Source organism: Nyctibius grandis, chromosome 6, assembly GCF_013368605.1.
Source record: "Nyctibius grandis isolate bNycGra1 chromosome 6, bNycGra1.pri, whole genome shotgun sequence".
NCBI classification, from domain to species: Eukaryota; Metazoa; Chordata; class Aves; order Nyctibiiformes; family Nyctibiidae; genus Nyctibius; species Nyctibius grandis.
The window spans coordinates 4703027-4725379 of record NC_090663.1 but is presented as its reverse complement, the minus strand read 5'-3'; positions in this window follow the sequence as shown (position 1 = coordinate 4725379).

The following is a 22353-nucleotide window of genomic DNA, read 5'->3' as shown; positions in this document are numbered from 1 at the left end:
GCACATACATGGCATTATGCGGTCACACAAGTTCAAAAATATTTATTTTAGTTAATTTGCATTAAATCTATTCAATAAAGTCACCATCATCCAGAAAATATTTCAGAATAATAATAAGATTTTCATTTCACAGTCTTTTTCAAGAATAATTTCTCCATGAAAATCAACTCAAAATTATATGGGGCACGGGAATTAATTATGAAAGAGTTCTGATAATAGAGTCTGATGATTACTCCAAACAATGCTTCTGGGGAACTTTGTTCCCAAAAGCTTTCAGCTGATGAATCCAAGACTTCAGTCTTAATATTATCTGTAGAAAATGTAGCAATAGAAAAGCTAAATCACCACCAATATGCAAATGAATTATGGCTCAAATTCTTTTTTCCATCAGACACCCGTGGAAGTATTTATTTTTTTTTCTGTTCCTATAAACTGAAGTAACATTTTTTTTGTTTATAGCTAATGAGGAAATCATGTTGTAACACATCAGCCAATTCAGGACACAGTGAAGAAGCTTCACTACCCTGGTTTACCATCTTTGTTCCTTCATCTCTCTCATCACCTGTGATGATATCTGCCCCCATTCAGGTCTAGATAGAACTTCTTCACCTGTCCACATATGCTAGTTAGACTCTGAATAAACAATTTTATTGACTATGCCTGCCCTCTCTTTTTCCATTTTCCTTTCTCTTTTTGAATTTCTGGCTTAGGCAGGGTTTGTCTAATGAGTTCATCCAAGTCTTACCAGAGAAAACCTGCCTTGACTTATATTTGTTATGTACCACTTGCAGTGACAGTCTCAATAAAATATGGGTATTGATAATAAGAACACCAGCATTTCCCCAGCACTTTGCTTGAGCTGACAACTGTGACACAAGCTGCTAACAACACGAGAAACCACTTTATTCACCAAACAATCTTGACGTTAACTTCTCCAGCAATAAATAATTATCTAAATTATTTGTAAAATTGTCAAGTAGCAACCTATATTTTCCTTTGCAGATCCCACTTACATGATGAAATTTCCATTTGCAGCACATTACAATATTTAAATTGAAGTGTCTTGGATGCTTATAAGATCCTACTCTTACCCTGAAGAAAGATCCTTACCTGATGCAACTTAAGATTTCTTTTTCCTTTGAAGTTAATACTAGATAGCACTAGATGAGGATCTAACCTACAGTTTTAGTAGAGCTCAAACCCAACATAATGAGAAACCTACCTATTGTGTCAGAATCAATAGATTTCTTTCTTCCCTGCAGAGAATTCTTGGTACAGAAAAGTATACTACCTCCAGTTACTGTAGGATAACAATAGTTTAATCTCATAAGGAAGGTGGACTTCTGAGATTCCTACATTTCATGCAATTCTATTCTAGAAGTAAAGTTAAAGGTACAATCAGAAATTCCAAAGGAAGATCTCATTTCTTCCTGAACTGAGACAATCTGGTACTGCTGTCTCTAGAGAACGAATCTGATGAATTCTATCATGAGGAATTTGTCCTTCTACTATATATTTGTAGTAATTTACTTACTCTTCTCTTGAATTTAGATTCTGATTCAGGAAAACAGATAAGCTTGATTCTTACTTTGATGTTGGGATTTTTGCCTCAATCGAAGAAAAAAAAAAACCACAACATTATCTTGAAGGTCTATATTTACTTCAAAAAAATTTCTTATGAATTGTCAGAATATTTCTAATAATTTACTGATTCTCAGAACAGCCTTTTCAGTGTTCTGAAAAACATTTACAACTGCGAAGAAAAATCAATTTCTCCTTTGCACATTGAAACTAATCAGTAGGTAGAAGAAATTTAGATCTTCCAATATTGTAGTTTTGTGGACCACTAAGATTGTTAAACACTGACCAAACAGGTATTAGGACAAAACAAACCAGTGGGAAGACATTTCTAGTTCTTACATTCTTCCGGCAGTTAAACTCTACATGCATCTGCAAGAATATACTGATTATTTTTCTAATGAGATATCTGTATCTGGGAAAACTGTCAGGGAAAAATCTCTCATTGAAAGTAAAAACAAATATAAGAAAAAAAACTCCATTGGGAGAAGTTGTCAGAGATTATAAAAGTAACAATGCCAAAGTCTGCATGGGGACTCATTGGCCAGGAAAAAAAATAATTAAATTAAAATTAAACGATTTCCGACTCATATCCTCAAGATCTGCCTCTTTCCAAAAATACCCAGCCTCAGACAAATACAAATCAGCACTTCAGCATTTCCAGCTGGGGTCATCTTGAAGAACAGGTCTTTTTATCAGAAGTTTTCTACTTCTCTCTGTATCCCCTACTCCAAGGACATGCCTAAGTAGGAACCCAGAAATCTTTTAGAAACCCTCTGTTTCCCAAAAATAACCAGAATGAGATTTGCCACTTACACTCAGAGGGGCATTATCTATCAAAAAATGATTTACACCTAAGTTAGAAAGCAAAGTTGTTTGGTCCTCAATGGCAGTAAGGACAGTATTCATTTCAGACTTGTGGATGGAAAAAACCCAATAACTTTTCTTTGCAGTTGCGTTCTCCCCACTTCATGCCTAAACAAGACACAAGAACAATTTGATCGCTTCTTGTGCCTGAACAGTCATACCATTTTCTGACAGCAGATACAATAGTTTATGCAACTACTTTGTATTTTGTTTGTTTAAATTAAGGAAAAAGAACCTCCAGATATTTCAATAAATAATCATATCAGTTCAGTTTTGTATTGTATTTATATTACAATTGTACATAAATTGTAAATCAGATCATAAATTAAATTACTTTAAACTTTCCTCATCACCTTAACGAAATCAGGATATTAAAAATCCTTTAAGGTTACAAAAATCAGATTTTATAAACAATACATTCTGTAACAACATGTTCTAGATACTGTCAGGATCTTTTACACATTGGGCTTCTGTCCCAGCAGTGCAAGTGATGGTCTCTCATTCCCCTCCCTTTTATGGGAATATTTTGCAAACTCTCTGCCTTCATTTAACTGTTCAATGAGCTTTCACTGGACAAGTACAGCTTAATATTCTCGTGACACAGTATGACTGAACCTGATGATAAATTTGCATATTAAACTGTGAATGTGACTTTAAATTGGAAAGGCACAAAAATAAGTGATCAGAAATTAAGAAACCATGCTCATAAAGCTGAGGCTTGAATCTCTCAGTAAGAATTCACTGTCAAATCACACTGAAAATACCTATTGAACAGCATATAATCTCATTAACTGAAAGAGAAAATGATTCGTAATTCTTATTCTCTGAAGGTACGAGTTATAATAAATCCTACTGACATACCAGTGTATGGGCCCAGGAGCTGGGATCTATTATAATCTACTTACCCTCTGAGAACCTAATTTCCACTTGAAATAATAATTAAAAAAAAACCTTAAATACATTGACCTCTAATACATTCAAAATGTTGGAATAAATCAAGTAGCAGAGTTAATAATTGACTCTTTACTAATGTGCTCTTATGAAAGAAAAGAATTCAATATGCTTAGTGCTATCCCTAATTTGAAGCTCTGTCTAATAGTCCATTCTTCGTATTATTCATCCTGCCAATTTCCAAGGTAAACCTTTTAAGCATTTGCAAGATGGAACAAAGGTGAATTAAGAGTATAGTTGTAGCTACATTACAGTGGTTTGAAAGTGTAAGTAATTCATTATTTTATGCCATATTTCCCACAGCAGATAAACAATATTTGTCATTTACCTTGCAATAGAAACTAACACTGGAGCTTCATTGCGGCAAACGTTATAACAAGACATCACATTTTAAATAAGCAAGACATAAAACGAGTGCAAGAAATCAAGCCACACTCTTCCCATTTTAGAGGATGAAGTGTGGCATGCACAGACAGAAGAAACTGTACAGAAGTCACACTAAAAACTTGAGACAAAGCAGAAAGTTGAGGCAATATGTTCCAGCTGTTAATCAAGTAGTCTAACTAAATAAGCATCTTCCTTCCCTCATCCGTTCAGTGGCTGATTATCTGCACACCAAATGTAAAATGTGCCTACACACAACCGTTCTCATTCTAAAGTTACAAGAGCCATTGATAATAAAAAAAGATAATCAAGCTTATCTATGAAGGAGGGAATTTTCATCATAAATAATAAACAGTAAGAAATGCAATGTTATATCATATTTATTTTTATTATTTGTATCAAGGTGAATGGGACAGAACATTTTTTGGGGGGAAACTCACTTTTTATTAGACACATTATCAAGATTTTGCCCAAGATATTTAAGAAGGGAAGGGGTCATCTACATTGGTTCTGCAACTGAGTTTAATGTCCAAGTGTATTGAGATGCAGTACCTATGACATCCTGGTGAAATGTAGCACTGTAACAGTTATTTGGGCTGCTAACATTGACAATAAAAACATTTCTAACATGTAAATATCAATAGCGGTTTTCATTGCAATATTTTCTGGCTGTAGAGGAACACAACATATGCAAACATCAATAATGATATGATCCAACATAGTTATTTTTATGTTCCTTTTTCCTTCTCTTTTTTCATTTACGTTATTGTGTAGATGAAACAGACGGAAAAAATACCTTTTCCCTTGTAATTGGAGATATTTAAAAAATTGTTTATGTTCAAAATTCTTCAAATTCAGAAACCACTAGATGACATGAAAAATCTCTCTTAAGTGTCTGGGGTAACACCCATCAACTTCCATTTTAATACATTTGTGCCTTCATTAAATAAATTCATTAAATAAAAGCATTGCTAAAATTCTTAACTATGATCTTCCCAATTATTATGTTCATTGATTGTATAGTTGCATCAAAAAAATGTATTATATTTGTGAAGGCATAGAAAGTCAAGAACAGGGGAAATTCTGAGTGACTGTCACTGACTGCCTGTGTACATGTATTATGATTGTATATTATGATTAATTAAAAGCTTCTGAAAATAATATTTCTGCTGTATCTGTGTAAGTATATGCACCACCTTGTCTTTAGCTTTTTGTCATATTAATTGTCGTATAATTCTGTATAATGTAGCTCTTTTTGACTCTTACCAGGCATGGATAATACAAGCTCCTTGCTTAAGGTCTATAAGCAGGGGGGAAAAAAATGTTTATCTTTAGGACTCTGTTTCCTGTTCTCATTATCTTTCACAGTAATTAGATGGCTGTTGATGTGGTCAAAAGCTCTTCCATGGATGTTAATTTGTTCAGCTTTGTTCAACTTGATCAATCTTGCTTTATTTGCTTGCCCAAAATCAGATTGTGTGGCCCAACAGACTCAACATGAAAATTTGAATGCTCAATTATCAAACCCATCTAAATTACTCTGGAGCTGCAGCAACTTCAAAGCTAAATATTTTGATCCCTAAATCACATAAATGTTTTTAAAAAATGTGATAGCAGTCCTTGGCTTTTCAGTTTCTGGGAAAATGTTACTTTATTCAGACCAGTGCCTATTGCTACAATAATAACTTTATGCTATTAGTGTTTAAGTAACTGAAGTATTTTACCTTCAGTTTGATTTTAACCTCTTTAAAAGTCAGTGCTTTTAGAGAATGAACAAACTATCATGCATTAAAGTATTTATATTTCTGATCTCATCTAGATATTATTTCCTAGATAAAGAGTTGCTCAGGCATGTACTGCATCGTTCTTTTCACAATAGCCACTTGTCACTCTGAATTAAGCATACCTGAAGACATATGAAATTGCTAGTAGATTCATGATCTATGACAAAGGATCACAATGTATTTCATAAAAGCTGGGTAATCCTGCAACACTGATTCAGTTGGAGTTAATTAATTATGTCTTTCCCTCACATATGCTGATACCAAACTCCATGTCTTTGGTACTAATATTACAGGAGGACTTGTCACATCAATGTGCTTTCAAGTTTAGGTCTCCCTGCACTGAACAAAAATGTGCACTGGTGCATGGACATGCAGACAATGCTGGGAAGGTCTGGAGTGAGCATTGCCTAGAGAAAACATGGAAGTGTGAGGCAGACCTGTGGTCTTTTCTTTTGCAAGAATATTGACAGGCATCAGCACTCAGGCCCAGATGCCAAACATCCAGAAGTCAGATGAAATGATTAATCATGAAACAGAGACATACTCAATCAGGACCTGACCTGATGATACCACAGAGTATAACCTTCAGGATGGACAACACAACACTCTATGAAATGCTACCATAGGCCTATGAGCGTTGGTAAATATTTGAAAGCTACTTCAGCTTGGTCTTAGAGCCATAGCCACACTCTTCTCCTATTAGTGTGTGCATAATATGCCTCAGTTACTATTTCACACTTATCCTTGCAGTACAGCAGTAAACTTTTATTATTATGTATGACATTATTTTGTAATTCGTATTCAGACTTGTATCCTGTTACTTTTTAGGAGTTTCCATAATGAAACCCATTTGTTCTGCCTAGGTTGATGTATATTTCAGCACAGTCATGTGTGTCATAGATTTTTCTCCCAGAATTGTTCAGAAGGTGCCTATCCAAGGGAGATCAGCCCAACCACGTTGAGCAAACTGAGCAGGTTGGAGCCAATTTTTTTCTCCCCTTTGCACTTTCTCCAATGACGCTCTTCCAAACCAACAGGACTGGTCACGAAAGAAGCAACGGAACTGGTCAAGGTTTAGAGGACAGTGCTCCTTCCTTCCCTCTTGAAAAGACCTCCACAGTAGTCTCTTTGTAACTGCAGAATATCAGAATCGCTGCAATGAGCAGAGAAGCGCTACGATGATACAGTTCTGATATAAGGTACATTCAGGGCCTTACAGGAAAGAGAATTGACTCTCTGCCCTAAGAGCTCTCCTAGAAAGACTCTGCTGTAAGCAGGTAGATTTTCAAGATTTGGAAGCTGAAGTTGGAAGTTAATACAAGACAGACAGGCAATGGAGAACAGAAAGTGAAAACACATGCATGCTACACCACCTATGAACTATTTGTAAAAATTATTGTAGATGAGATTTCTCAAAAGTATTGCAGATGTTCTTTGTATAATCAGTGGGAGGAGTCCTTGTCATGCAGGCCCCAAAACAGCCGAGGCAGAGAGCTGCCAAGCAAGGACATGAGCAGAAGATAACTTTATAATAAAGAATGTGTTAGCTGCATTTAAGTAACTCAGTGATAACATAAACTATATTGAAGGCTGCAGCAAGTGGAAGAAACATAAAACAAGAGCTGACACTCAATGGAGGATGTGATAAAGCTTCTAGATGAAATTAGCTCTGCTTGTTATTGATATATATATTAAAAATGGCTCATGAGGCATAGGAGAGGTGAAGAAAACAGGAGACAGTTCTAAAATACATATGAAACAGCAGAAGTGACAGCACTAGGATGCAAGAACATGAGAACCAAGATTCCGTTACAACAAAACAAAGTCTCCTAAGACTCATCTTAATGTAGTGCTAGGTTACCAATGGGATGCATCTAAGACTAAAACCCAGGAAAACCTTTCTCAGATAAGATCTGCAATGATCCGCTTAAGAATTAAGTCAAACTTGTTTGCCTTTGTTCACTGGTATTGGGCATAATTTATAAAAGAGTAAAAGTCGAACTTTTGTGACAGACAATACAACACAAGGAGCAAGCCACTATTTGCACAGACTGCTAGGAATACTATTCTGCTTTAGATGCTTTGACTCAGTCAAAAAATGCAAATCAACCATAAGCTTGATTTAACTGTTATTGCTGCTTTTTACCATGATAGTAAAACAGCTGGGGTATATTGATGCATCTAGCCCATTTCTGTACATATTTTATAACCGTCATCTAGTCCATCTGCTTTCATAGGCAGAGATTTATTTTTTTTTTACACCAGATACTTTCTAGGTCTTTATTTGATTTTTAGACTGCTTTCACAGTCCAATAAGTACGCAGCCCAAGAGATGTATTTTTCCCTTCCTTGCATATATATTTCAATGTGTTTGCATTTGTCATTTGCTAAATGCATAATGACACACCATGGTTTCGATTCCCTAAAGAATTCCTCATATGATACAGTAATTTGGAAAGCAGCTGATGAAGGCACTGGGCTTATTAAGTTCCTAGTAATAGCTAAATCCATACGCTTCAGCAAGGTAACAGCAGATGTTAAAATGTGTTATTGCCACTGGATAAGTACAGTTTGCAAAAATAATTTCCAGTAACAGGCTTCCAGTTTTCAATTGCGAGCACATTTATTCTGATTATAAAATATATACAGAATGTTTTGTAGAAATATGTTCAGTAAGTATGCAGCCATTCCAGAGTGCCTTGTGTTACCATCAGGATGAATTTCTCCTTAGCCCAGCTGCCAGACTCTCTTGAGACTATCTGAAGAACAATGAGGCATATCTTCATCTTAAATGAATTTGGTTTTAAATGAGGAGAGACCAGTAGGAACAATCCTGCTCCATGACCTAATTGCACTTTCCCATTCATAACTCCTACAGGTAAGCCTATGCTACTGGAAGCAAATTTCGTTATCAAGTATGACTCCAGAGTGTATCCAAAATTACGCCAAAATTAGTACACAACTACTGCAAAACAGTTCTTTTCTTGGAGACTGAAATCTCAAATGCAGACAAGGATTTACGTACCATCATACTCAATATTAGAACACCTAATTTTAGGGGATTTCACCTTCATTACACAGATAAGGAATCTACTTGTGCAGCCAAATGAGTGACCACTTTTGATATGTTCACCAAGAAGAGCTTAAAGAAAAGCAAGCAGGGCTTTCCCAGCAATGTGGGCAAACACCTGCTCCAGCTTACTGTGAGACCCTAAAGCACAAATAGAGTAGCATGCCATGTCACCAGTATTTCATTATCAAAGACTACAGGATACAGTACATTTATTTAGCAACTACTACAAATTAGCAGAGCTATAATTAAATGAGATACTTCAAATATTACACGTCACCACAGGGGACTGTGGGTCCTACTGTTGTTTCTTGATGTTATTAGGTCAGAACCTGCTTCCTTCTGTTTCCTTCTTCATTTTATTCTCTACCTATTAATTTGTTATAGACTCCTAGTTGTAACTGTGGAACAAATTTCTCTGTTGGAATAGAGGCACTTTTGAATTCACTTTTGTCAACCTTTATTTCTCACTTCTTTGTTTTTGACTGTTGTATCACCTGCTCCTTTTTCTTGGATTGTTTTTGGTTTATTTTTTTTTTCCCCTCAGTTTCCAGAGAGCCATACTCTGGCTATGTAAAAACAGTCAGACAATACAAGTTACGCTTCATTACAGTGTAAGCTTTTCTGCCTAGTTCTTTGCCTGCCAGCTTTACAACTGGGTTACTTTAGGTCCCGCACTGGAAATAGGGTGCCTTTTAAGTCTAACCACTCTCCAAGACTTAAGTATTCAAATAGAAGAATTTTTTATCACTAGGCACCAAGAGCACAAACCGTTTACTAAAGGTAGGCCTTTGTGATCTTCCTTTCAATATCACAGCAGCAGACACGCCTTTCTTTTAAAGAAAAAAATAGAAGGAAATGGTGAGAAAAATCTCATTTTAGATAAAAGCTTAGTGAGTATCTTTCAACAGTTGTATAGGGAACGTGGTGACTTCCCACTCCTCTTACTGAAGCTATTCCACCTCTCATGGAATAAGTAAAGTTTGAGTGAACAGCAGCTTTCCTCTTCAATCTGGTAAATTATTCACCTATGAGGTTAAGATATCCACCCACTCTGCTCCAGAGAAACAAGAGCTCTCACCCTTGGGTGATGAATGTGCCACTGACTCAGCCAACTAACCCCTGTGGTAACATGAATTAATGTCTAATTTGTGGTTCCTGATAAGGCTTAAATACACCCTGTTGAGTGACACACTAACAGAAACAAAGGGTAAGAAGGAAGATAGTATCAAGTACAGGTTTATCCCAGAGAGGCTATATTCTCTGCAGCCAGTACTGAAATGGATTAATGACCATTAACCCAATGTTTGTCTTTAAGCCACACTCAAACACAAAAGGCAAAATAATACCAGCAATAGTATTTTCTAAAGGAGGATAGTATCCCAGAGGTGTAATGTATGCAACTATGTTGTTGATGACATAAGAGCTTTGGGAGTCTGGTCATGCCAAGAAGCAGAATTTCAGGTGCTTGGGAAAATAACATTGAAAACTAGAATTTAATAGCATCTGGCAGCTATTAAAGTGGCAGCTGAATGGTGAAGTTTTAAGGATTGCAGTTTTGGTTTCAGATAGCCAAAGCTGAAGGTGGGCTGGAGCTTATGAATGGAGGAAAGATAGCAGGAGGGAAAACAAATATGTACTATTTATGTATGCCTGTGACATTTAATAATTGCAAGAAATATAGTAAGTGAATTCCATACATCTGTCCTACAAATCACCATTACTCAGTAGATTTCCTATAAGTCTCATATCAGAAGAGGGTGTTGAAACATTTTTCCCTTCTTTTTTTGCTTTCCCTTATGGATCACACTAATGAATCACTATTTTTCCAACTATTCTCTTTTCTTCTCCAAAGTGGCACTTCATACTTCTTAATTCCAATTTTAATTATCTCTTAAGTAAGAGGCTTCACTATATGTGATTTATGGTACATGGGAATTAAAAAATAGACGAATTCCATTACTTAATTCTTTCATTCTTGCATTTTTCCTCCACTGAATTACAAATTGGTAGGTGAAAATTGATAAGAATAATATTCCAATACATCCTAATTGGATGCCAGTCTTATAATTTCTTAAAGTACAAATTGACTGTGGCTTTATGAAACAACAAGTTAAAATAGTAAATTAGGTGTTATAATTGCTAATAACCAAAGTAATACATTGGTAGTCAATGTATATATGCACACGCAAGTAACAAAAAAACTATGTTATAGTAAGTCTCTCTCTCCTACTTTTAACCCAAAATTATTTCAAAGCCAGAAATATGTATAATTATTGACTATACATGCAAATCCAGGTCTGATCAGTGGGTAAGTCACTGCTTATCTTTTGTTCTCAATTAACCTTAAACTGAAATGTTAAATGGCTGTTCTACCAATTAGAGTTTTCCAAGCAAATTCAAATTCTATGTAGAAGATGGCCATTTTGATTACCAAAATAATAATAAAAAAACAAACTCAGGAAAACAAGGAAAGGATAGATCTTGGCAATAAGTGAAATCTTATCTAGCTCTTAAAAATATCGTAAATGCATATTTCTGTCATGTGTTGATCCAGGCAGAGAAGATCATCTGATATTTGACAATAAAAGTATCTTTTCTCACCCTTTTATCTGTAAATTATCACAGTTTAGCCACTGCATTAATTCAAGGTTTTGAATATTTTACTAGAAATTTTCTCCAAGCTATTGCTACATCAAAATTAAAAACTTGTAATTGACCTAGAATGTCTTTTAGAAAGTCATTAATTTTAAATTCAAAGATAAATGATAGAGATGTTGTTGCAATGACTAATGATACTAATTGTTAAAATTGTGCATTTTAGAGCTGCTTGTATTTTTTGTTTCTGATGCATTAAAGTGCCCTTTACTTTCATAAGTCTTCTCTCCATGTGGCTAAATTTATATAGAACATCAGTAGGTCCTCTCTTAACCTTTATTTACTGAGTTAAATGCTTGACTGTTTTATGTATTTATTAATTTATTACTGTTAGACTGATTTTCGAGAACAGCTATAGTTTTTTCTTTTTCTGAACCTTTTGAATTCAGCAATGTTCATACTTTAATACTTTATCTGTAGCAATAATACTTTTGTATTGCTAGTCAGGATGGCAGCATGGTATTTGCTAATTTAATGGTGATCTCATCCTCTAAACCTTATTGCTTATCTTATACAAAGACAAGAAATGTTTTTTAAGAATATACATCTTTCCTTTAACCCATCTGAAAAGGCTAATTTGTGATGATTTACAAATGACAGGGTAGAAGAAAGACCTATTTCCCTGATGCTTTGCAATGGAAAATAACTAAGGAAAATGGTTTTTGAAGTACTAGACACTAATCCAGCAATCTTTTTTCCTGCCTTGTAGTGTGTGCTGTATTGTTACTTGAGGACCAAGCTGTCCTTATTTTCCCTTTTGTAGCTAAGAAGCTACACAAAGCTTCTTAGGTAGCACAGCCTTATGCCTGTTACAAGGAACTGCTGCTTCAGATTTGGATATAATCTACCAACTATTTATGGTTCAAGCTAAGACTTGAAGGTGAACTTTCCTTTTTAAGTTTACTTTCTACACTTGTTACACACAACTGAAACAGAGTTGCCTGTGAAGTGACACAGTTCTTTAAATGTTAGAGCTATTGTTATCAGAGTGAACTGAGAAAAGGTGAAACTATTTTGTATTTTTACGCTATGTTTTAATGAAGAAAATGTTAAAATTACGACAATCTGGAGAGGAAAAGAAAAAGATTGAATTTTACCATACTTAACCAACAAAGCTCAACTTGAAATCTTATATTTTGCACTGCAGTATTTTTGTACCTGCTTGTCTCTCTAACGATAGGAAAATAACCTTCAAATGCTTTTCTTACATTGCTCAGAAGTCTGTCAGTGTCCATGATCTGATAAAGATCCATTTCATTCAAACTCTGAGCATTAAGTGACCAGAAATGTGTAACTTGAACTTCTGTGAGGTCCTTACGGGCTCATAGCAGGGCTGCACCTGATGATAATAGCCCATCAGGTTCAAACTTTCAAGGAATAGCATAAACCTCAGAGAGCAAAACATTGATTTAGTGATAATCAGAAAGCTGGAATGGCAAAATGTGTCAGGGCATGAAGCTCCTGACAGTTTGTTTTTAAGTCTACTGGTTTCAACCAGGTGTGTAATTACCCATAGACCACAAAACCAGTTTAAAAAGTCAGTATTAACCCCCCTGTTCAACTCCATTTACCATCCCAATAGTTTAAAATGCTGAAATCCTGAATGACATTTAGCACCAGGACAGAAAGGAAAATAGTGTTTTAACAAAATTACAGATCATGAGTGAAGAAATAAAATCACACAGGAAACATATGCAAGAGGTTTGGTCTACAGAAACAGCAAAGTGTGATTCTGTGTGAAGGAGAGACGATTTTGGCATTTTTCCTCAGTCCTCCCACAAATCTAGAGGGCAAGCAGGATTGTAAAATATGCTTAAGTTTCTGCAAATCTGTGAGTGTCTTTGAAAACAATACAGACATCCAAGCACCACTGTGCTCCAGATGCTTGGTAGGGTTCCATAAAATAATGAAATGTCGTGCAGATGAAAGATCATAAGAATCACAGTGCTCACAAACTTCATCCATCTTGAATGAGTCACCATCATGATCGCCAAACTGTAACAGATGGCTACTTTTAAGTACAAGTGCTGCACTTCATACCTGAAGGTGGTTTCATTAATGGAATATGCAAAAACTAAGATCTACTGTATGTTACGAAATCTTTCGTGAAGAACAAAAACACCCTTTTGTGTGCTGGGTTGCATTGCATTGCTGGTACAAGGGATATTTTAAAGTTTGGTACCAGCTTCAACAAACAAACAAAAGAAATGCTGCTACTTGCTTTGAAACTACACAATATGGAAACTTCTGTCATGAATTGAAAAACTTTCCAATAGCCAAAATAAGAAAAGCAGTAATTTAAGTCCTGAAGCATGTCAAATTTGTGTATAATCTTTGAGGAAGATATGTTGATATAAACCTATTAGAAATCAGATTGATTTGTTTTATGGCCACACTAGTTAATCTATTTGGTCGTCTTTTTATGCAGGAGTTCCAAGTAGACAGTCAATAGTTAATAACTCTGAGTCTTACAGGCTTCAGAGTCTAAGCATCAGACTTTAAGCTTCAGAGTTTAAGCATCAGCCTCAGTAAGTTATAGTTGAATGGTAGAATCTCTTTTAAGAAAGTCACCTGGTCTTGATTCAGAATGAATGACAGCATATTATATTTTTTCTCAGACTGTTCAAAAGCTGCGTTGTACCCTCTCTGTGGCTTGTCCAGCTTCTGCCTTTGAGCTACTGGATATTAAGATGCTTCTGTTAGTTCAAGGACCCGTCCAGTATCAGATGCTTTCTCACTTGTGCTTTGTCTTATACAGCTAATTAAACTGATTTTACAAAACTCTCCAAGCTTTTGAGAGATTGCTGTATCTCCTTCATGGAATCTCCAAATCTGTACTTATCTTTGGATACTACAAAATCTATAATTTGAGGTTATGTTATCACAAAAGATATGGTTAGAACTGGATTTATAACTAGTCACTGGAGGACTGCAGTAGATATACCATCACTAATACATGGTAATACATCACTTTCTTTGAAATTACCTTTTGAGGTCCAATGTCAAGGCAACTTTTATAACGCCTCATAACATGCTAAACTGAATTGTCCTAAGTATGCCATCAACTTGTGAAAAATTGAAGCGTGCTATTCTCTGAAACAGAACTAAACAGCTATGTAAAATGAGAAAGAAACTGCAAAGTATTTTATAGGGATAGGATCTCAATAAAGCTAGCAGAGTCCAAAAAATATTTCATCTAATACCGCTCGTCACTCTTGAAACTTTAAACCCTTAGAAAGAGAATATCAGGTTATAAATGTGGAGCACCTCCTTTGAGAGGAAACCAGCTCTCTAATTATCAGTTCACAGTTCACTTCAAACACAAATATCTTTGGATATGTATCTTACTTTTAAGTGCTAAGAGCAACCTATTAGTCACAATTTCTCTTTTAGTGACAGAACCACTCTTAACTGCATTTCTCAGGTTTGTAATTCAGTGTGTTTAAAGATCATACTCTTCGCACTCAAGAATAAATTTATCTGGAGCTAAAGATAAATTATATTACAAAGTTGGCATCAACTTAAGCTATTCAAGAAGGGAAAAATAAGTTAAAAAAAATGGCCAGGAGGAGAGTGTATGCAAGAATGCCAAAGCAGAACACCCACAAATGCAGGTAGATGTATCAAGATACAAATGTTGGCACTACCTTCTCAGGTAGGTTCCTTATGCTCACAGGACTGTAAATACCTAGACAGAAAAATTGAGACAATACACCTCAACCCTCCAGACATTAAAGATTAAACTGATGTGAACATTAGTATAAATACATGTATATATAAAATTTGGAACATAATTTAGGAAAAAAGGAAATATTGCAGGTTAGTAGACAAATTTTTCCTACTGCCTAGGTTGATTAATTAACACTTTCCCCCAGTTGTGATGAAACCAGGAAAAACAAGGAGAAATTTTCTGTCTTGAGACAGCATCCTGATGTACACAAGAAGACCATTGCTTCATCAGGAAAAACACCATTTAAGAAGAATATAAAGCTTGGAAATCTAAATATACAAAAAACATAAACCAACCCAAACAAACAAAACAAAACACCTCAACAAAGCTTAGTGGAATCTTATCTCCATTTAATGTAAGAGGAATTGAAAGGCAGAATCATGAAGTATATTCCCAAGGCTGTGCGCGTTAAACACTAATAAATGTAGTGACAATGGTAGTAAATACAAGTAAAGGAGCCCAGTTTCCTGTGTCCTGGCTCACTCTAGGCACTAGCAGACTGGCATGGAGTAACTCCTAAGTACCTTATTTGAGGTGGTGGACATGAGGGTAAAGACAAGGAAATGCAATTTACAACTTCTGCTATGGAATATGTAACAGATATTCATTTTTTCTACACACCAAAATAAGAGAATTTATGATTTTTCTATTTACCACAGTGGCATTGCATATATGATCGGGTATGCAACACATTTGAATTCTGTACCACTTCAAAACCTAGGGTAAGTAACTGACATCCATCTTCCAAATTCTGCAGGCTGAACTTGTCTTCTAGTCCAGAGCTATTTACAGGAGGTAAGAGTCTTTGCACTTTTACTTATTACCAGCATTCAGTTCCCAACTGTTCTCATCGTTCCCTTTTCCTTAGTCATACAAGAATTCTGCTCGTAAACAAGAAAACTTTATTTCTATCCACAATCTGCATTATCTTGGAAAGGGAAACATAAAGGCACTTGACAGTAAACTGAAGTGGATATTTTAGTTGCTGTGGGTTCCAGTACACAAACCAGGCAGAATACTGGATAAGCTAAGCTAAACAGCAGTCAAAAAACAAAACATCACCAACAAAGCATACTTGACCTCTCTACATTTTTTTGTTTTCACTTTATCATACACTTCATCCAAGGATCTCAAAACTCTTAAAAATATTTATGAAATCTTACAGTGCTCCTGTGAGGCAAATTATCATGAGTTGCCACTTTAAAGGGTGGCACACTGAAATTAAAATCCAACTCAGCACTAGGGTTAGAAAAAGAATTTCACACATCTAACACCTTCGCTTCAGTTCTGAATAAAAATGTCCTAAGTTGCAAGTACTCAGAGACACCCTGGCAGCTCTGAAAAGACACATTTATATTGTTTATTAAATCATAAAAATAGATGTTTTGAGTTAATTGATTCTGTGAAGTTAAATTCAGATAATCCTGAGAATCTTGCTGAAAAACAAGTCTCCAGAACCAATACATACCAATCTGCTCTTGCAAATCTGATTGATTTCAACTCTCATTTCAGTGCAGAGGTTGGCTGAATGTTCAGTGTCACAGGATTATATTTTCTTTATCAAAGAGTCTCCCAAACAAAATGTGTAAATGAAATGATTAAGTTCTCTGAAAGGGAATGAAACTGGGATAACTTCACAATATTTCCACTGATTTGGTTGAAGTTCCTTTGTATTATCTCAGTGTAATGGAGCAGAATTTGGCCAAAAACCTTGCATTAACTTTGAAGTACTGAAAAGTGAAAACACAGAAGGAAGAGTTTTGCTGAGAAAGATGGAATATGCTACACTGTAGACAATAGTAAGTTAAACATGGCTTTGTGGTGGCTGATAGCAAATGTGATGGAAAAATGAGTAAATCTTAAAACCTTATTTTTCCATCAGTATTGGCCTGTTTTGTTTAATGAGACAGTAGCTGTTTAGGAAAGGAACAGCCTCATCGTGCATTTTGCACATAAATAGCCCTGATACCCATGTCTATAACTGGAACTGTAACATTAACAACAGGATTCACCCTCAGTCTTGATTAAAATATTAAATGGTCCCCAAAGGGAATTTTTCATTGGTTGTCAACGGTGGGCATTTTTTTGTTTGTTTTGGTGGTTGTTTTTTTTTCCCCAATCTGTTCTTTGGACAGATAAATTAATTCAACAAAGAGTATATACTCTTGAATTGAACCAAAGTGAATAAAAATGAGGATGTTTTGATCTAGTGCTTTTTGCTTCCCTGTGCTATTTTAGGTGTGAACAGTGCATAACTCAGAAACGGCTAAGGCTAACTTCAAATTATATGTCTGTGCTTTAATCTATTCCTCAGTTTCAGAAAGAAGAGTGTGAAAATGAGGGATGGGGTTTTTGAGAAGTAAATACTTTTGGGGATTTGTTTGGTTTGTGTTTTTTGGTCCGTTGTTTGGGGTTGATTTTTTTCCTTTTTCTAAATGAAATCCATACTTTCTTATTGGGTGCCAGAAATGCACACACTTTGTCATGCTTTAGCATGGACTGCAAATCAATGAGATGTGTAAAATGGCTGAACACAGATTACCCATTACACAGCTTTCTGATTTAAGTTATAGTGAAAGCTGAGATCTAAAGGTTGTGAAAAGAAAAGAAGGTAGAATGTTCTTTAAGTTTTTTTAAATTTTTTTTTTTAGGACTTCTTTCCCTATATCTCACATTTAATACCTACTAGGGAATTCTTTCCCTATTGTGATAGATGTGCCTCATGAACACAATTATGTATTCTGTCCTTGAGGCTGAAAGTGTGCTCAAAGAGTTGTGCCTATTACTAAAAGGGAAAAAAAAATGCCTAGAGTGCAACACTTTTTACAGTTTATCAATCCAAATCAGTGAGGCTAACAGTCCATTGATTTACTGACAATCCCTGATAAATTTTTAAGAAATGACTGCATGTCCTGATACAAAAAAAATACTATTCAGAATTTTTCAGTCCTGAAAAATGTACTCCTGGTGTACTCCTCACTGTCAACATTAAGGCTCAGTCTTAAATCAGAACTGCAGACCTGCAGGTATTTTCTCATGTATCAGTAAATGTGATTGCAAGGTAGCCAATTAGTTTGCAGCTCTGCTACTAGTCTGATTTCTTTGGCTTCACATGCTAAACAAAGTCAGTATCTGTTAATATTTAGACAGAAAAATTCCAGCTTATTAACATACACACTTCTACATGAGTTGCCTACAACTTAGTTATTTTAATAATTATTTTAGTTCTGAGGTAATAGATTCCTCTGTCAAGAGCTGCACTAGATTATATCCTTCTCTTAATTGCTCCTTATCATCCATTCTTCTCTTTCTCTGTGATAACAAGATCCGAATATCATGTACTCACTGCCAGCTGAACCACATACCCTTTGAGAAGGAAGGTCTTCTCTTTTTGCAAAGAGATGAGGTGACTTGTCCTGGACTGCTTAGACAAAACGTAGAGTGTACAAGCAACTCTAGAGCTCTTTAATCTGTCGCAAAGCCACAATCGTCCATGGCTAAACCTCCTTTCCACATGCCTCTCCTCACATGTTGACCCATGCTGTATGTGTCTTTTCATTCCCTCTCTTTTGATCTCTTCCTTTTTTTTTTCTGTTCTGTCTCTAAATTTCTCTTCCTCTGTGCCCACTTACCATATGTTGTGTTCTTCCTGATCCTACCATCAAACTGGAATCCTGACTCCCATGATCAGCACATATTCTTTGCTGTGTCAGCACAGATGGCCTACAGAATCTCAAAGATTGGCTAGACCATTAGTACACAGCCCAAATGAACATCTTGCATGTCTAGTACATCTGCCCAACAAAGGTGGAATAGCTTTCTCAGTTGTGAACTCCACTTGTTGAAATGGAAGGAACTGACACAATGATGGGACCTTCATTAACTTTCTCTATTATGCAGGATTGTTGCCATTCCTATTATGGAGCACTGGCACTTTATATAGCATGGCTTCTGCAAAAGAGTGGTACAGAGACTGCTTCAGCCCTCTGAGACATACGCCAGACCACCCACAGTGATCCACGGTACAGAGCTCACAGCCATCTGTTGCAGAGATACAGATGCTTGTCATTTAAATTAAGGAGTTATTTGTTAGCTATAGCAATATTAAGCTGCAGCTACTTGAGGATGACATGCCTAATGGGCTATTTAGAGAGGTGCAGCCATACACAAGCCAGGCGTAAAATAGCAATCGTGAAACATTCTTGGGTAAGCCCTGGAAAGTGGCAGAGGAATCCAACTTCCCATGTCACCACTGAATTGGGAGGAAATAAGGGAAAAGGACCATCTGGCACCCTTTTTCATTGCCCCTGCGAGCCTTTAAAAAGACGACATTGTCATATGAATAAGGAGGAATTGTTTAATTTATTGATTCATCTTTAAAAATGATGGATCATGTTGTGTACCTAGTCATGACATCTTTTCTTAATTTGATGCGTTAAGCAATGTTATATCCAGTTTCATTAAATGGTCTGCCTTAATTATGACAATGGATAATGATGGTCATTAAAGTAATGACATTTGTCACCATCAGCAGTGGCAAGAATAATGAATAATGAACAAGGCAAAATTTCCACAGAGACTTTATAGTCTTATATTCCGCTTAGCAGCAGGCTAGAAAAACACAGAAATCAGAGAGTTCCCTGAGGACAAAAAAGTTTGAGAAAGCCAACAGAGAACCTTCCTCTTTGAAATGCTGAAACACACTAACCAAGAAAAACATGCGTTAATGATGCTGAATAAAAAAAAACACAAAAGCTTAAAAATCTTGTGAACAAATCTATCTTATTAGGTCTGCAATACTATCACCCTATATATTCTTTTCATAAAGAAACACGAACCAGTTTTTAAGATGACTGGGGTAAGAAACAGCAATTCACTGTGTATTCTGGTGTCAAAAAGACAGACGAACAAAATGCATGTTACAGTACCGGGACAGGCTGGAAGGGTGGGCTAGCAAGAACAGTATGAAGTTTAACAGAGACAAGTGCAAAGTCCTGCACCTGGGATGGAATAACTAGAAACACCAGTACACGCTAGCATCTGTGTGGCTACGGAACAGCCCTTCTGAAAGGGACCTGGGGGTCCTGGTGGACAACAAGCTGAATATGAGTCAGCAGTGCACCACTGCAGCAACAAAGGCAAATCAGATCCTGGGCTGCACCCACAGGGGCATTACTAGCAGAGATAGAGTTGTGATCATCCCACTCTACTCAACGCTTACCAGGCCACACCTAGAGTACCGTGTCCAGTTCTGGTCCCCGCAATTCAAGAAAGATGTGGACAGATTGGAGACGATCCAAAGAAAGACCACAAAGATGATCAAAGGCCTGGAGAACCTGTCCTATGAGGAAAAACTGAAGGAGTTGTGTCTTTTCTCCCTGAAGAGAAGGCTCTGGGGGACCTCATCACAGTACTCCAGTACTTAAAAGGTGGCTACAAAGAGGGTGGAGGCACTCCACAAGGAGCCACATGGAGAAGATAAGGGGCAACTGGCACAAGTTGTACCGGAAGAGGATTCATCTTGACATAAGAAAGAAATTTTTACAGTGAGAACAATCAATCACTGGAACAACCTCCCAGGAACGTGTTAGAGTCCCCATCACTGGAGGTTTTCAAGACAGGCTGCTAGACAATCTCATCTAGGCTCCATTTTCCACAAAAGGTTGGACCAGATGATCTTTCAAGGTCCCTTCCAATCTGTTCTATGGGTTACTCTGTGATTTTACACTGAATCCCAGAGGTTGTTTAAATCCTAGTCTTGAAGAAAATAAGAACCGAGTTAAGAATGTAGACATGTATTTTGAGAACTATCTTTTTGTCCACCTACAAAAGTAACTGACTCAATCTTACGGTCAACCTATCTCTGTGATACCTGCAATAATCTTTTATTTTCTTTTTTACATGAACATCCTAGGTACATGCAGAAAGGTACTGCACATGTCTCTTGCAGTTACACATTAAACACTTCCATGAAAACAGGCACAACGTGGCATAGTGTGTATTTCTGCCAAGAGGCATAAGGAAATGCCTAGGGCAAAAACCAGCCCAGGTAGTCATAAACTTCATACCATAAATACCATAAACCTGGTGGTACATTCATTTTCTACAAACAGAAAAGGAGACCAATCACCTTATTCATGTTCATTCTCTTTTCACAGACTCTCTGTCCAGCTATAGGACAAATCAGGGAAGATAACTAAACTGAATGAAAACAGTGATTCCAGCTTAACTATCATTATGAACAATCGCTTCTATTACCTACAGGACCTATTGCCCATTTAAAAATTGGCAAGGAAAACACTTAAGGCTGCTCTGACGTGTGCTTTTCTAGGACATGACATAGCTCTGCTGATTTAAAATGAAAGTACACTTTATTATAAATGCCTTGATAGCTTTTAATCAAATGATGCATTATTAGCAAAGATTAAAAGAACTAATTATGTACAGCTTGGTTGAATGATGGCTGGGGGAAGAGAGAGGGTAACTATCTCTGGGGACTTGAAAACTAAGCACAAAGAAAAGAAAGGATTTTTAATTTTTAAGGCAGCAGAAAGGGAACAGACCTCATTAAGAAAAAACAAACCAAACCAAAACAAAAAAACACAGCTGGAAATTCAGTAAAGACAATTTTGGGGTCAATATCAAATGGCTATTAGTCTGCAGACTGAACTCCTCAAAGTGATTGTGAATTCTCTGCAACTTTGGCTACTGAAAACTCAACAAGAAAAAGTATTTGAGAAGAACTCAAAGGACTATTTATTGAGTATGGAAACCGGATTGCCTGGATACATCTTAGACATAGTGGACAGCTGTGCCAGGAGAAAAGTCAGACTGTGGGCAATGAGAATGGTAATTCCTCCTGCTACTCTCATACAGATGTGATTTAGCTGTTATTTTGTGGGGGTCCACAGTCTATGGTATGAAAAAGATCACATTAGAAAACCACAATATCGTTTTTCTGGCCTACAAATATGTGAATATCAGGCTGCTTCAAGCACAATTTTGACATGAATTTAAGTGGTTTAGAAATAAAAATATTTAAAGCACAGTTTAAATAGCAGTTGCGACCACTGATATAGTCATATTATCTTTCTATTAACTGTGCTAGAGCCATACTAGAGGGCTGTATAACTATATTCTAGTACAAAAATTTATGCTTTTAAATGAAATAAATGGCATAAAAACTATGTTGAAGTGAAATCTAAAAGATAATAGATTTGAGCATGGAGTGAAAGGATTTTAATAATTTGATGTAGCATGGATAAAGCATTTCACTAATTTCAGAATGGATTTTGCTAATTTTATGTTTGCCTATGAAAGAAGAGGGCTTG